The following is an 18132-nucleotide window of genomic DNA, read 5'->3' as shown; positions in this document are numbered from 1 at the left end:
TATATTTCTTTACCTGAGTGTGGATACTGTTGTATCCTGTGTACTTATTTAATCGCTGATTACCCTGTTTAGTAGCTTTGTGTGTTTTTGGGAAAAGGGGAGTTTAAGCTAGTTGCCCTTGGGCGTACATTACCCGTAGGAAGAAATCTGTCTATAAACACCAGTTAGACCTGAGCGGACCACCCACTGTATTTTTGTATGGTAGCAGTAGCCTAGCGGTTCTTTAGGCAGGCTAGATCAGTTTAGGGGGTTTTACACTATTGTTTCATTTCTTGGGTCCTGCTCAGCCCTTTTTCCCAAACCTTTACCGTGTGTTTAGCAATAAACCATTTAAGTTTGACGGTAGTTCATGGTTGTTGTGTCATTTTTGGTTCTCACTGTTCCATGTCACACTTATAATTTGCATAATTTATGTTACGGGTCTCATGTCCATCCACCCTAGACGTTTAGAGCCACGGGGTTCGTAACAATCAGGAAGTGTTCCTGTGCGCGCATTTGTGTCCCCACAGATGAGCACATTTCCCTGGGCCTGGAAATGTCACGTCTCTTCCTCAAGGGTGGGGAATATTTCCTCTGAGTAATATGGGGATTCTGAGGGGGGGATATATATTGCGCAAAGGAAACATATTTTTCTGTCAGTACAAGTTCTTTTTTCAGTTTTAACCAAATGTGATATTTACCAATTTTGAGGGGATCAATTAGGTTTTGTAGTTTGGATTTGTACCAAAGGATCAATCCTCCAGAGTCTCTGCCTCTATTGACAGAGCTGTGTTTCTGTGACGGCACAATTACCTCTCTGTAGCCCGTGGGACCGTGAGTGACGATGTCTGCCTTACACCATGTCTCCTGCAGAATGATGACGTCAACATCTTTAAGATTTTTTTAAAACTCCAGTGCTAAACTCTTCAGTCCAAAGGTTGATGAGTTTAGGCCCTGAATGTTCCACGTGCTAACTGACAGCGATTTCATGTTGCAAAAAGCAAGAAAGAATAGCACAGTTGAAAATAAAGTAACTACTGAGTTGTTCAGAGTGAGAGTGCACGTGCACAGTTTAGTGCAGATGTATTGGAGGAGCTGTTTAATTTCACTCAATCTTACACAGTTCTCCTGTCCTCTGAGGATATCTCTATCTCCTTCAGTCTCTCTCTCTCTCTCCCCCCCTCTCTCTCTCTGCAGAATGTACCGCTTGCGGGCGTTGTCGGCGGCGGTTGTGGGGCTGGTGCAGTTGTCACGGCGTTACCATGGTCAGGCTGTAAGGGGCGGGACCAGTAGGAGGAGACTGATGCTGGCAGCTCTGGTGGGTGTAACCGGGACCTCAGCCAGCGCTGGACTGCTCTGGACCAGGTATGACCAACACGCACACACACACACTTAAGCCTTTCACACAGACGGGTGAGGAGACTTTAGCCTTTCACACAGACAGGTGAGGAGACTTTAACCTTTCACACAGACAGGTGAGGAGACTTTAGCCTTTCACACAGACAGGTGAGGAGACTTTAGCCTTTCACACAGACAGGTGAGGAGACTTTAACCTTTCACACAGACAGGTGAGGAGACTTTAGCCTTTCACACAGACAGGTGAGGAGACTTTAGCCTTTCACACAGACAGGTGAGGAGACTTTAGCCTTTCACACAGACAGGTGAGGAGACTTTAGGCTAGCCTTTCACACAGACAGGTGAGGAGACTTTAGGCTAGCCTTTCACACAGACAGGTGAGGAGACTTTAGCCTTTCACACAGACAGGTGAGGAGACTTTAGCCTTTCACACAGACAGGTGAGGAGACTTTAGCCTTTCACACAGACAGGTGAGGAGACTTTAGCCTTTCACACAGACAGGTGAGGAGACTTTAGCCTTTCACACAGACTGGTGAGGAGACTTTAGGCTTTCACACAGACAGGTGAGGAGACTTTAGGCTAGCCTTTCACACAGACAGGCGAGGAGACTTTAGGCTAGCCTTTCACACAGACAGGTGAGGAGACTTTAGGCTAGCCTTTCACACAGACAGGTGAGGAGACTTTAGCCTTTCACACAGACAGGTGAGGAGACTTTAGGCTAGCCTTTCACACAGACAGGCGAGGAGACTTTAGCCTTTCACACAGACAGGTGAGGAGACTTTAGGCTAGCCTTTCACACAGACAGGTGAGGAGACTTTAGCCTTTCACACAGACGGGTGAGGAGACTTTAGCCTTTCACACAGACGGGCGAGGAGACTTTAGCCTTTCACACAGACGGGCGAGGAGACTTTAGCCTTTCACACAGACAGGTGAGGAGACTTTAGCCTTTCACACAGACAGGTGAGGAGACTTTAGCCTTTCACACAGACAGGTGAGGAGACTTTAGGCTAGCCTTTCACACAGACAGGCGAGGAGACTTTAGCCTTTCACACAGACAGGTGAGGAGACTTTAGGCTAGCCTTTCACACAGACAGGTGAGGAGACTTTAGCCTTTCACACAGACAGGCGAGGAGACTTTAGGCTAGCCTTTCACACAGACAGGTGAGGAGACTTTAGCCTTTCACACAGACAGGCGAGGAGACTTTAGGCTAGCCTTTCACACAGACGGGTGAGGAGACTTTAGCCTTTAAAAACAGACATGTGAGGAGACTTTAGCCTTTCACACAGACGGGCGAGGAGACTTTAGCCTTTCACACAGACAGGTGAGGAGACTTTAGCCTTTCACACAGACAGGTGAGGAGACTTTAGCCTTTCACACAGACAGGTGAGGAGACTTTAGGCTAGCCTTTCACACAGACAGGCGAGGAGACTTTAGCCTTTCACACAGACAGGTGAGGAGACTTTAGGCTAGCCTTTCACACAGACAGGTGAGGAGACTTTAGCCTTTCACACAGACAGGTGAGGAGACTTTAGGCTAGCCTTTCACACAGACAGGTGAGGAGACTTTAGCCTTTCACACAGACAGGTGAGGAGACTTTAGCCTTTCACACAGACAGGCGAGGAGACTTTAGGCTAGCCTTTCACACAGACAGGTGAGGAGACTTTAGCCTTTCACACAGACAGGTGAGGAGACTTTAGCCTTTTACACAGACAGGTGAGGAGACTTTAGGCTAGCCTTTCACACAGACAGGTGAAGAGACTTTAGGCTAGCCTTTCACACAGACAGGTGAGGAGACTTTAGCCTTTCACACAGACAGGCGAGGAGACTTTAGGCTAGCCTTTCACACAGACGGGTGAGGAGACTTTAGCCTTTAAAAACAGACATGTGAGGAGACTTTAGCCTTTCACACAGACAGGCGAGGAGACTTTAGGCTAGCCTTTCACACAGACGGGTGAGGAGACTTTAGCCTTTAAAAACAGACATGTGAGGAGACTTTAGCCTTTCACACAGACAGGTGAGGAGACTTTAGCCTTTCACACAGACAGGTGAGGAGACTTTAGCCTTTCACACAGACAGGTGAGGAGACTTTAGCCTTTCACACAGACAGGTGAGGAGACTTTAGGCTAGCCTTTCACACAGACAGGTGAGGAGACTTTAGGCTAGCCTTTCACACAGACAGGTGAGGAGACTTTAGGCTAGCCTTTCACACAGACAGGTGAGGAGACTTTAGGCTAGCCTTTCACACAGACAGGTGAGGAGACTTTAGGCTAGCCTTTCACACAGACAGGCGAGGAGACTTTAGCCTTTCACACAGACAGGTGAGGAGACTTTAGCCTTTCACACAGACAGGTGAGGAGACTTTAGGCTAGCCTTTCACACAGACAGGTGAGGAGACTTTAGCCTTTCACACAGACAGGTGAGGAGACTTTAGCCTTTCACACAGACAGGCGAGGAGACTTTAGGCTAGCCTTTCACACAGACAGGCGAGGAGACTTTAGGCTAGCCTTTCACACAGACAGGTGAGGAGACTTTAGCCTTTCACACAGACAGGTGAGGAGACTTTAGCCTTTCACACAGACAGGCGAGGAGACTTTAGGCTAGCCTTTCACACAGACAGGCGAGGAGACTTTAGCCTTTCACACAGACAGGTGAGGAGACTTTAGGCTAGCCTTTCACACAGACAGGTGAGGAGACTTTAGCCTTTCACACAGACAGGTGAGGAGACTTTAGCCTTTCACACAGACAGGCGAGGAGACTTTAGGCTAGCCTTTCACACAGACAGGCGAGGAGACTTTAGGCTAGCCTTTCACACAGACAGGTGAGGAGACTTTAGGCTAGCCTTTCACACAAACAGGTAAGGAGACTTTAACCTTTCACACAGACAGGTGAGGAGACTTTAGGCTAGCCTTTCACACAGACAGGTGAGGAGACTTTAGCCTTTCACACAGACAGGTGAGGAGACTTTAGGCTAGCCTTTCACACAAACAGGTAAGGAGACTTTAGGCTAGCCTTTCACACAGACGGGTGAGGAGACTTTAGCCTTTCACACAGACAGGTGAGGAGACTTTAGCCTTTCACACAGACAGGTGAGGAGACTTTAGGCTAGCCTTTCACACAGACGGGTGAGGAGACTTTAGCCTTTCACACAGACAGGTGAGGAGACTTTAGCCTTTCACACAGACAGGTGAGGAGACTTTAGCCTTTCACACAGACAGGTGAGGAGACTTTAGGCTAGCCTTTCACACAGACAGGTGAGGAGACTTTAGCCTTTCACACAGACAGGTGAGGAGACCTTAGCCTTTCACACAGACAGGTGAGGAGACTTTAGGCTAGCCTTTCACACAGACAGGTGAGGAGACTTTAGCCTTTCACACAGACAGGTGAGGAGACTTTAGCCTTTCACACAGACAGGTGAGGAGACTTTAGCCTTTCACACAGACAGGTGAGGAGACTTTAACCTTTCACACAGACTGGTGAGGAGACTTTAGCCTTTCACACAGACAGGTGAGGAGACTTTAGGCTAGCCTTTCACACAGACGGGCGAGGAGACTTTAGGCTTTCACACAGACGGGCGAGGAGACTTTAGCCTTTCACACAGACGGGCGAGGAGACTTTAGCCTTTCACACAGACAGGTGAGGAGACTTTAGCCTTTCACACAGACAGGTGAGGAGACTTTAGCCTTTCACACAGAGTGTGATGTAGTTAAGGTGTAGCCACCATAGTTACAGGCAGGGCGTTTCTCAATGTTAAATATGTTTAGTTAAGGTGTAGCCACCATAGTTACAGGCAGGGCGTTTCTCAATGTTAAATATGTCAGCAACCGGCCAACTATATGTGATAAAGTGAAAATCTGAGGGCCGCACCTGAGCCTTACCCACAAATATGGAAAATGTGTTATACAGTCAAAGGTTTTTGCAGGCCTTTTTAGATAAGCCTACGTCTCTGCTTATAATTTCCGACATTTTGGTAGGCTATTTGTTAGATACATGCAGCTTCTCTTCTGCAATTACTTGTTGCCCTAGAATGCTAAATAAACCCTTGCACACCAGAATGTCATCAATCGATAGAATAAATGCTTCAATGTAGTTGACATCAGTAACGCTTCTCTCGCGCAGCAAAGATGTTTAGGGACCGGGTAGAAATTGCATAATTTCCGAATGACTTCATTTTGACCGGTTTTAAGGAAATTAAAAAAACTGTGAAAACTATCCTACATGTTTCCGATAAGATTTCAGTTAGACTTGGATTAATATTTTATGTGGTTGAAATACTATCAGCTTTTATGATGCTGATAAAATGGCACCTTTACAGATGGTCCCTAACAGACGGTCCCTAACTTCGTCGCTCTACAGCTATTTTCAGGTCTCTCCAGAGATGTTAGATCGGGTTCGAGTCTGGGATCTGGCTGGGCCACTCAAGGACATTCAGAGACTTGTCCCGAAGCCAGTCCTGCGTTGTATTGGCTGTGTGCTTGTTGGCGTGAGAGACAGGGGGAGGGGCTTGGTGTGAGTGTAAACCATAGAGAAAGAGGCAAAGCGAGAGGTTTCACACGCGCTAAAATCTGTCCAATTTAAGGTCAATGTGTTTCTATGGGCTTGACGCCGGCCTTCCCACCTTTGCACAACGACTCCCATTGTTAGGGCTTAGACATGAGCATCTCTTCATTATATACAGATCTCTGGTGTAAATGGGAAGGTGCATCTCCTCATTATATACAGATCTCTGGTGTAAATGGGAAGGTGCATCTCCTCATTATATACAGATCTCTGGTGTAAATGGGAAGGTGCATCTCCTCATTATATACAGATCTCTGGTGTAAATGGGAAGGTGCATCTCCTCATTATATACAGATCTCTGGTGTAAATGGGAAGGTGCATCTCCTCATTATATACAGATCTCTGGTGTAAATGGGAAGGTGCATCTCCTCATTATATACAGATCTCTGGTGTAAATGGGAAGGTGCATCTCCTCATTATATACAGATCTCTGGTGTAAATGGGAAGGAGCATCTCTTCATTATATACAGATCTCTGGTGTAAATGGGAAGGTGCATCTCCTCATTATATACAGATCTCTGGTGTAAATGGGAAGGTGCATCTCCTCATTATATACAGATCTCTGGTGTAAATGGGAAGGTGCATCTCCTCATTATATACAGATCTCTGGTGTAAATGGGAAGGTGAATCTCCTCATTATATACAGATCTCTGGTGTAAATGGGAAGGTGCATCTCCTCATTATATACAGATCTCTGGTGTAAATGGGAAGGTGCATCTCCTCATTATATACAGATCTCTGGTGTAAATGGGAAGGTGCATCTCCTCATTATATACAGATCTCTGGTGTAAATGGGAAGGTGCATCTCCTCATTATATACAGATCTCTGGTGTAAATGGGAAGGTGCATCTCCTCATTATATACAGATCTCTGGTGTAAATGGGAAGGTGCATCTCCTCATTATATACAGATCTCTGGTGTAAATGGGAAGGTGCATCTCCTCATTATATACAGATCTCTGGTGTAAATGGGAAGGTGCATCTCCTCATTATATACAGATCTCTGGTGTAAATGGGAAGGTGCATCTCCTCATTATATACAGATCTCTGGTGTAAATGGGAAGGTGCATCTCCTCATTATATACAGATCTCTGGTGTAAATGGGAAGGAGCATCTCCTCATTATATACAGATCTCTGGTGTAAATGGGAAGGTGCATCTCCTCATTATATACAGATCTCTGGTGTAAATGGGAAGGTGCATCTCCTCATTATATACAGATCTCTGGTGTAAATGGGAAGGTGCATCTCTTCATTATATACAGATCTCTGGTGTAAATGGGAAGGTGCATCTCTTCATTATATACAGATCTCTGGTGTAAATGGGAAGGTGCATCTCCTCATTATATACAGATCTCTGGTGTAAATGGGAAGGTGCATCTCTTCATTATATACAGATCTCTGGTGTAAATGGGAAGGTGCATCTCCTCATTATATACAGATCTCTGGTGTAAATGGGAAGGTGCATCTCCTCATTATATACAGATCTCTGGTGTAAATGGGAAGGTGCATCTCCTCATTATATACAGATCCCTGGTGTAAATGGGAAGGAGCATCTCCTCATTATATACAGATCTCTGGTGTAAATGGGAAGGTGCATCTCCTCATTATATACAGATCTCTGGTGTAAATGGGAAGGTGCATCTCCTCATTATATACAGATCTCTGGTGTAAATGGGAAGGTGCATCTCCTCATTATATACAGATCTCTGGTGTAAATGGGAAGGTGCATCTCCTCATTATATACAGATCTCTGGTGTAAATGGGAAGGTGCATCTCCTCATTATATACAGATCTCTGGTGTAAATGGGAAGGTGCATCTCCTCATTATATACAGATCTCTGGTGTAAATGGGAAGGTGCATCTCCTCATTATATACAGATCTCTGGTGTAAATGGGAAGGTGAATCTCCTCATTATATACAGATCTCTGGTGTAAATGGGAAGGTGCATCTCCTCATTATATACAGATCTCTGGTGTAAATGGGAAGGTGCATCTCCTCATTATATACAGATCTCTGGTGTAAATGGGAAGGTGCATCTCCTCATTATATACAGATCTCTGGTGTAAATGGGAAGGTGCATCTCCTCATTATATACAGATCTCTGGTGTAAATGGGAAGGTGCATCTCCTCATTATATACAGATCTCTGGTGTAAATGGGAAGGTGCATCTCCTCATTATATACAGATCTCTGGTGTAAATGGGAAGGTGCATCTCCTCATTATATACAGATCTCTGGTGTAAATGGGAAGGTGCATCTCCTCATTATATACAGATCTCTGGTGTAAATGGGAAGGAGCATCTCTTCATTATATACAGATCTCTGGTGTAAATGGGAAGATGCATCTCCTCATTATATACAGATCTCTGGTGTAAATGGGAAGGTGCATCTCCTCATTATATACAGATCTCTGGTGTAAATGGGAAGGTGCATCTCCTCATTATATACAGATCTCTGGTGTAAATGGGAAGGTGCATCTCCTCATTATATACAGATCTCTGGTGTAAATGGGAAGGTGCATCTCCTCATTATATACAGATCTCTGGTGTAAATGGGAAGGTGCATCTCCTCATTATATACAGATCTCTGGTGTAAATGGGAAGGTGCATCTCTTCATTATATACAGATCTCTGGTGTAAATGGGAAGGTGCATCTCCTCATTATATACAGATCTCTGGTGTAAATGGGAAGGTGCATCTCCTCATTATATACAGATCTCTGGTGTAAATGGGAAGGTGCATCTCCTCATTATATACAGATCTCTGGTGTAAATGGGAAGGTGCATCTCCTCATTATATACAGATCTCTGGTGTAAATGGGAAGATGCATCTCTTCATTATATACAGATCTCTGGTGTAAATGGGAAGGTGCATCTCCTCATTATATACAGATCTCTGGTGTAAATGGGAAGGTGCATCTCTTCATTATATACAGATCTCTGGTGTAAATGGGAAGGTGCATCTCCTCATTATATACAGATCTCTGGTGTAAATGGGAAGGAGCATCTCCTCATTATATACAGATCTCTGGTGTAAATGGGAAGGTGCATCTCCTCATTATATACAGATCTCTGGTGTAAATGGGAAGGAGCATCTCCTCATTATATACAGATCTCTGGTGTAAATGGGAAGGTGCATCTCCTCATTATATACAGATCTCTGGTGTAAATGGGAAGGTGCATCTCCTCATTATATACAGATCTCTGGTGTAAATGGGAAGGTGCATCTCCTCATTATATACAGATCTCTGGTGTAAATGGGAAGGTGCATCTCTTCATTATATACAGATCTCTGGTGTAAATGGGAAGGTGCATCTCCTCATTATATACAGATCTCTGGTGTAAATGGGAAGGTGCATCTCCTCATTATATACAGATCTCTGGTGTAAATGGGAAGGAGCATCTCCTCATTATATACAGATCTCTGGTGTAAATGGGAAGGTGCATCTCCTCATTATATACAGATCTCTGGTGTAAATGGGAAGGTGCATCTCCTCATTATATACAGATCTCTGGTGTAAATGGGAAGGAGCATCTCCTCATTATATACAGATCTCTGGTGTAAATGGGAAGGTGCATCTCCTCATTATATACAGATCTCTGGTGTAAATGGGAAGGAGCATCTCTTCATTATATACAGATCTCTGGTGTAAATGGGAAGGTGCATCTCCTCATTATATACAGATCTCTGGTGTAAATGGGAAGGTGCATCTCCTCATTATATACAGATCTCTGGTGTAAATGGGAAGGTGCATCTCCTCATTATATACAGATCTCTGGTGTAAATGGGAAGGTGAATCTCCTCATTATATACAGATCTCTGGTGTAAATGGGAAGGTGCATCTCCTCATTATATACAGATCTCTGGTGTAAATGGGAAGGTGCATCTCCTCATTATATACAGATCTCTGGTGTAAATGGGAAGGTGCATCTCCTCATTATATACAGATCTCTGGTGTAAATGGGAAGGTGCATCTCCTCATTATATACAGATCTCTGGTGTAAATGGGAAGGTGCATCTCCTCATTATATACAGATCTCTGGTGTAAATGGGAAGGTGCATCTCTTCATTATATACAGATCTCTGGTGTAAATGGGAAGGTGCATCTCCTCATTATATACAGATCTCTGGTGTAAATGGGAAGGTGCATCTCCTCATTATATACAGATCTCTGGTGTAAATGGGAAGGTGCATCTCCTCATTATATACAGATCTCTGGTGTAAATGGGAAGGTGCATCTCCTCATTATATACAGATCTCTGGTGTAAATGGGAAGGTGCATCTCTTCATTATATACAGATCTCTGGTGTAAATGGGAAGGTGCATCTCCTCATTATATACAGATCTCTGGTGTAAATGGGAAGGTGCATCTCTTCATTATATACAGATCTCTGGTGTAAATGGGAAGGTGCATCTCCTCATTATATACAGATCTCTGGTGTAAATGGGAAGGAGCATCTCCTCATTATATACAGATCCCTGGTGTAAATGGGAAGGTGCATCTCCTCATTATATACAGATCTCTGGTGTAAATGGGAAGGAGCATCTCCTCATTATATACAGATCTCTGGTGTAAATGGGAAGGTGCATCTCCTCATTATATACAGATCTCTGGTGTAAATGGGAAGGTGCATCTCCTCATTATATACAGATCTCTGGTGTAAATGGGAAGGTGCATCTCCTCATTATATACAGATCTCTGGTGTAAATGGGAAGGTGCATATCTTCATTATATACAGATCTCTGGTGTAAATGGGAAGGTGCATCTCCTCATTATATACAGATCTCTGGTGTAAATGGGAAGGTGCATCTCCTCATTATATACAGATCTCTGGTGTAAATGGGAAGGTGCATCTCCTCATTATATACAGATCTCTGGTGTAAATGGGAAGGAGCATCTCCTCATTATATACAGATCTCTGGTGTAAATGGGAAGGTGCATCTCCTCATTATATACAGATCTCTGGTGTAAATGGGAAGGTGCATCTCCTCATTATATACAGATCTCTGGTGTAAATGGGAAGGTGCATCTCCTCATTATATACAGATCTCTGGTGTAAATGGGAAGGTGCATCTCCTCATTATATACAGATCTCTGGTGTAAATGGGAAGGAGCATCTCCTCATTATATACAGATCTCTGGTGTAAATGGGAAGGTGCATCTCCTCATTATATACAGATCTCTGGTGTAAATGGGAAGGTGCATCTCCTCATTATATACAGATCTCTGGTGTAAATGGGAAGGTGCATCTCCTCATTATATACAGATCTCTGGTGTAAATGGGAAGGTGCATCTCCTCATTATATACAGATCTCTGGTGTAAATGGGAAGGTGCATCTCCTCATTATACATTTTACATTTACATTTTAGTCATTTAGCAGACGCTCTTATCCAGAGCGACTTACAGTTAGTGAATACAATTTTTTTTTTGTGTTTTTTTATTGGTGTTTTTTTTTTTTTTTTTTTTTCATACTGGCCCCCCGTGGGAATCAAACCCACAACCCTGGCGTTGCAAACGCCATGCTCTATCAACTGAGCTACATCCCTGCCGGCCATTCCCTCCCCTACCCTGGACGACGCTGGGCCAATTGTGCGCCGCCCATGAGTCTCCCGGTCGCGGCCGGCTGCGACAGAGCCTGGATTCGAACCAGGATCTCTAGTGGCACAGTTAGCACTGCGATGCAGTGCCTTAGACCACTGCGCCACTCAGGAGTTATAAATGGGAAGGAGCATCTCCTCATTATATACAGATCTCTGGTGTAAATGGGAAGGTGCATCTCCTCATTATATACAGATCTCTGGTGTAAATGGGAAGGTGCATCTCCTCATTATATACAGATCTCTGGTGTAAATGGGAAGGTGCATCTCCTCATTATATACAGATCTCTGGTGTAAATGGGAAGGTGCATCTCCTCATTATATACAGATCTCTGGTGTAAATGGGAAGGTGCATCTCCTCATTATATACAGATCTCTGGTGTAAATGGGAAGGTGCATCTCCTCATTATATACAGATCTCTGGTGTAAATGGGAAGGTGCATCTCCTCATTATATACAGATCTCTGGTGTAAATGGGAAGGTGCATCTCCTCATTATATACAGATCTCTGGTGTAAATGGGAAGGTGCATCTCTTCATTATATACAGATCTCTGGTGTAAATGGGAAGGTGCATCTCCTCATTATATACAGATCTCTGGTGTAAATGGGAAGGTGCATCTCTTCATTATATACAGATCTCTGGTGTAAATGGGAAGGTGCATCTCCTCATTATATACAGATCTCTGGTGTAAATGGGAAGGTGCATCTCTTCATTATATACAGATCTCTGGTGTAAATGGGAAGGTGCATCTCCTCATTATATACAGATCTCTGGTGTAAATGGGAAGGAGCATCTCCTCATTATATACAGATCCCTGGTGTAAATGGGAAGGTGCATCTCCTCATTATATACAGATCTCTGGTGTAAATGGGAAGGAGCATCTCCTCATTATATACAGATCTCTGGTGTAAATGGGAAGGTGCATCTCCTCATTATATACAGATCTCTGGTGTAAATGGGAAGGTGCATCTCCTCATTATATACAGATCTCTGGTGTAAATGGGAAGGTGCATCTCCTCATTATATACAGATCTCTGGTGTAAATGGGAAGGTGCATATCTTCATTATATACAGATCTCTGGTGTAAATGGGAAGGTGCATCTCCTCATTATATACAGATCTCTGGTGTAAATGGGAAGGTGCATCTCCTTATTATATACAGATCTCTGGTGTAAATGGGAAGGTGCATCTCCTCATTATATACAGATCTCTGGTGTAAATGGGAAGGAGCATCTCCTCATTATATACAGATCTCTGGTGTAAATGGGAAGGTGCATCTCCTCATTATATACAGATCTCTGGTGTAAATGGGAAGGTGCATCTCCTCATTATATACAGATCTCTGGTGTAAATGGGAAGGTGCATCTCCTCATTATATACAGATCTCTGGTGTAAATGGGAAGGTGCATCTCCTCATTATATACAGATCTCTGGTGTAAATGGGAAGGAGCATCTCCTCATTATATACAGATCTCTGGTGTAAATGGGAAGGTGCATCTCCTCATTATATACAGATCTCTGGTGTAAATGGGAAGGAGCATCTCTTCATTATATACAGATCTCTGGTGTAAATGGGAAGGTGCATCTCCTCATTATATACAGATCTCTGGTGTAAATGGGAAGGTGCATCTCCTCATTATATACAGATCTCTGGTGTAAATGGGAAGGTGCATCTCCTCATTATATACAGATCTCTGGTGTAAATGGGAAGGTGCATCTCCTCATTATATACAGATCTCTGGTGTAAATGGGAAGGTGCATCTCCTCATTATATACAGATCTCTGGTGTAAATGGGAAGGTGCATCTCCTCATTATATACAGATCTCTGGTGTAAATGGGAAGGTGCATCTCCTCATTATATACAGATCTCTGGTGTAAATGGGAAGGTGCATCTCCTCATTATACATTTTACATTTACATTTTAGTCATTTAGCAGACGCTCTTATCCAGAGCGACTTACAGTTAGTGAATACAAATTTTTTTTTGTGTTTTTTTATTGGTGTTTTTTTTTTTTTTTTTTTTTCATACTGGCCCCCCGTGGGAATCAAACCCACAACCCTGGCGTTGCAAACGCCATGCTCTATCAACTGAGCTACATCCCTGCCGGCCATTCCCTCCCCTACCCTGGACGACGCTGGGCCAATTGTGCGCCGCCCATGAGTCTCCCGGTCGCGGCCGGCTGCGACAGAGCCTGGATTCGAACCAGGATCTCTAGTGGCACAGTTAGCACTGCGATGCAGTGCCTTAGACCACTGCGCCACTCAGGAGTTATAAATGGGAAGGAGCATCTCCTCATTATATACAGATCTCTGGTGTAAATGGGAAGGTGCATCTCCTCATTATATACAGATCTCTGGTGTAAATGGGAAGGTGCATCTCCTCATTATATACAGATCTCTGGTGTAAATGGGAAGGTGCATCTCCTCATTATATACAGATCTCTGGTGTAAATGGGAAGGTGCATCTCCTCATTATATACAGATCTCTGGTGTAAATGGGAAGGTGCATCTCCTCATTATATACAGATCTCTGGTGTAAATGGGAAGGTGCATCTCCTCATTATATACAGATCTCTGGTGTAAATGGGAAGGTGCATCTCTTCATTATATACAGATCTCTGGTGTAAATGGGAAGGTGCATCTCTTCATTATATACAGATCTCTGGTGTAAATGGGAAGGTGCAGCAGAGGAACGAAGAAGACGAGACCAAAAAGACACCATGCGGACATACACGCTCATAAAAACGAAAAATAACACAACCTCGATTCTTGCGATTACAGGCATTTGGAAAATCACGCAAAAACATACATTTTAATTAATCAAATTATTTTTGATATATCGCCCAGCCCTACAACATGGCTATTTCCAAATAACCCCAGTATACGATATAGATGGTGTACTGCCCAAGCCTTGCATCCACTCTTAGCATGCCGAAGCTTTCTATTACATGATGGATCAGGAAATCAGAGGAGAAAACTTACAATGAGTAGTTTGTAGAGTTTTTTAAAATGATTATCCTATAATGATTATCCTCCCACCCACAGGGCGGCAGGTAGCTTAGTGGTTAAGAGCGTTGTGCCAGTAACTGAAAGGTCGCTCGTTCTGATCCCCGAGCCGACTAGGTGAAAAATCTGTCGATGAGCAAGGCACTTAACCCTAATTGCTCCTGTAAGTCGCTCTGGATAAGAGCGTCTGCTAAATGACTAATGTAATTATTTAATTTAATTTATGAACGTACCACTATACTCCCTCGGGTATCCACAGTGTCTCAGAGGAGGTTCTAGGATCAGTTTTGATTTCTAAATCTTAATGAATACGTTTTAATAGACAGGGAGGAACTGAACCTAGATCAGTACTCCTACTCCGAGATGCTTTATGAATATGTGACCCACCACCTCGATTCGGTCTCATGTAGCAACATTTTGAAATTATTATTATTTTTTTTTTTTTTACATTGGATAAAAGTAGAGACTCAGAGCTATAAACTGGTATGTCATACACTACAGTTGAGGAACAATGGGAAAGTAATTCTGCTTTGAAAAGTTGATAAACTTGTAACCCCACTTTTGAGAAAATTGCCCTTTTGAATGTTTTGGTACACCTACTGGAGAGCTCTTCTTTGTCTACACCCATTCAGCATCGTTCACACCCTCTAAAGCCTCACCCATCTCTTTTAAAGATTCACATGTGAGGCCATGTGCTAAACAGAGTGAGTACGGTAGTGGACTAAACAACCAAAGATTTCAAGACTAAAAGTGGTGAAAGTAGTAGCAAAAAGTAGCCCACTATGCAAGTAACCATTTCCCTGTACCGTTTACACCTTCTGTATCCATGTGACAAATAAACTTCGATTTTATTTGATATAGTGTGTGTTTACCAGAGATGTAATGTGAAGAACAACATGACATATTAGGATATAGGCCAAGGACTAGATAAAGTGTATTTTTAGAAGTATTTTGTTTAGACATGTAACTAGCTAGCTAGCTAAACAATTAACCATAATCCCAACCCATACTACTAGCATTACAAACCGATTGTCATAGCTAGCCACTGTAGTGTATTAAGAATTATGACTTTGCTAATGTTTTCAAGTGGAACCTGAGAGGATGTTTATTCAGTTTCAGAGGGAGTTGTTTTAGAGTGACACCCCATAGAACAGAGGGAGTGGGTGTTGTAGACAGGGGATTGGACAGTAGAGGGAGCCACCCATATTTGGGGAATATTATAAGTACTGGGTTTGAACAAAGAACATTAGAGCAGACATATTCTTTTGGGACTCTGCTCTCCGGATGCTATATACATCTGTAAACTTATGCTGAAATCTTGTGATATGAGTAAAACTTATGATCAAAGTTCAGTATAAGCGGACTCCTTTGTTACAGCATAATTAGCAACATTGACTCGACACTACACCACCATGCATGAATCTGCAGGTAGCTAATGCTAACCAACTAAGTTCAATGTTAGCTAGCAAAATTTTTGGCCCTATATCTATAACTAGCAATGCAAATAGCTTTCTGAGATACACCATAGTATTACTACACAGATCATACACGTTACGTTAGCTTGTGAGCCAGCCAGCTAACGATAGTTAGCTAGCTAACAGTAACAGTAAGCTTTAACTTGCAATGAAAACGACTTTCTGACAAAATTTGAAACTTTATAATATCTGAAAATGTAGCTAGCTAGACTCGCTTACCCGTATACATGGATGAACGCTTCTCCCTCTCCGTCACGGATGCCATGGTTGCCCTTAGTTTGAAGATGTAATCTGGAGACAGGTGTTTTATACAACAGCCTTCTGTTTGTTCTCCACTGTGGCAAGTAGATGAAAAAAATCTACCAGCCACTCAGATTTCTTTACCAGCCAAAATATGTTTTCGCCATTATTACATAAAAAAACCTAAAAACAAATGGATGACCATGCTTTGTAATGTTCTCTAAAACAATAAAATATATTAGTTAGAAGTTATGTGGTATATTGCACATTTTCATTTGATTTTTTTTTTTGTGACCTGGGACAAAATGTTCAGCTGCCCCCTTTTTTTAAGGGTGGGAGGTTACTGTGGTAACGGGAGCCTGTCGTGTGTCAGTGAGATTTGGGATCTGACTCTTCCCTATCAGCTGACGCAGCAGACTCAAACTAACGTTGAAAAACAACCGAGCTTGTCAACAAAAACAATGTAAATATAAACATAAGGACAAAGTCTCACTTTGTCGACTCAATTAGACCAACAGCTTTTATGCCTGTGTGCATAAACAAATTACGCCTCCACAAATCAACCCTATCAGCATTTCACTCCGAGCGCACAGCTCTTCTACCAGGCAGTGTTGCTGCGTGATGTGGGTTATAGGATTCCTATTTCTTTGTGCGATTAGCAGCTATGAAACAAAACAGCTACTGCAGCATTTTTCTACAATAAATCGCAAACTCGACACATGTGCTCATACTTGACTTTTTACATTTTTATTCGCAAATGTAATGCACTGTAGAGCCCTGCAAATTGACCACCCGCCAACGTGGCTGGTGAAATAGAAATTCTTACCCGCCAATACCTAAATCTACCTGCATTTGGCGGGTGTTAATTTTATTTTTTCCAACTCCCTTCTAGAAAGGATTATCTACACATACTGAGCAGCTCGTGGTATAGACAGAAGCATGCTACATGGCAGACCAATCCGAACTCATCTCTCGGGCATGTCCAGCCCATCCATTATCTCAGCCAATCATGGCTAGCAGGAAGGTTCCTGTCTTTTTCCATGACTAAACCAACTAGGCTCGTAATTTAACGGCTTTATTCGTATTTACAGATGGCATACAAGTTTGTTATTAAGGCACATGAAAGTTCGTTCACATGTTCCAGAAGGCATTTCTGCAACAAACAAAAAAACATTTTGATTTTAAAAAAAAGTTTACGTTCAAATGCCTCTCCTGTGAAGTGAAAGAAGATGTTAAGAATCTATGTCAATCTATGCTTTTAATTGTCGTCACCAATCAACCAATCAGGAGACCAAAGTATTCAGAGTCTCTTTTTATCAAAGCTAGAATCCTTAGTTGCTACATTCATTTTTGGGTTTATAAATTATTGATAAATGCCCATTTTGTTTTTAATTCTTGACTAAAATAACTTATAAATACCTCCATGAGCTTAGTTCAACTGTCGTATCCCATCAGAACCCAAAATAGAAGCTTGTTTTACTCCAATGTTTGAAACAATGTATATGGAAACAAACACGGAATCGCATCAAAACATGGTTAAAACTGTCATTTTCATATCATCGATGGTCAGTCCTTGCATCCATAGCCCTATGAATTTGACAATTGTATACATTTCTCCAGGCCCTTCCCTCAGCTTTTTACCAAAACAGAGACAGGGTGTCCGCTTTATTGTCTCATTTAAGAATTCTAGCTTTAATTAACTTTGAGTTTTGTTTGCAGCTGGTCTGTGGCTCTGGAAGGTCTCAGGACTTAAACGTTGATGCTTTGGATTTGATGCTCTGTTAATAAAAAGTTTCACCACCACCTTGTTTAATCTCCTTCTTGTCTTTGCTTCCTATGTAACCCAGAGCCTACGCAGATGCCGGGCCGTCCGTCAAGCACAGCGAGCATCCCGAGCCGAAGGAGGCAGAGTTTGTGA

At 42.8% G+C, this 18132-nt stretch overlaps 1 long non-coding RNA gene across 1 annotated transcript in view; it reads left to right on the top strand.

Annotated features, from left to right (window-relative positions):
• The window catches only part of LOC311117242, a 29057-nt gene extending 10925 nt beyond the window's left edge, over positions 1 to 18132 (top strand). The window contains exons 2-3 of the long non-coding RNA XR_014611578.1: positions 1177 to 1344; positions 18062 to 18132. This is a non-coding gene — a long non-coding RNA (uncharacterized lncRNA). The remainder of the gene's footprint in view (positions 1 to 1176; positions 1345 to 18061) is intronic.

The sequence above is a fragment of the Coregonus lavaretus genome, assembly GCF_964263955.1.
Source record: "Coregonus lavaretus genome assembly, contig: HAP1_SCAFFOLD_4533, whole genome shotgun sequence".
NCBI classification, from domain to species: domain Eukaryota; kingdom Metazoa; phylum Chordata; class Actinopteri; order Salmoniformes; family Salmonidae; genus Coregonus; species Coregonus lavaretus.
Note: the sequence above shows the minus strand (reverse complement) of the source record. Positions and strands in the feature narration are given on the sequence as shown.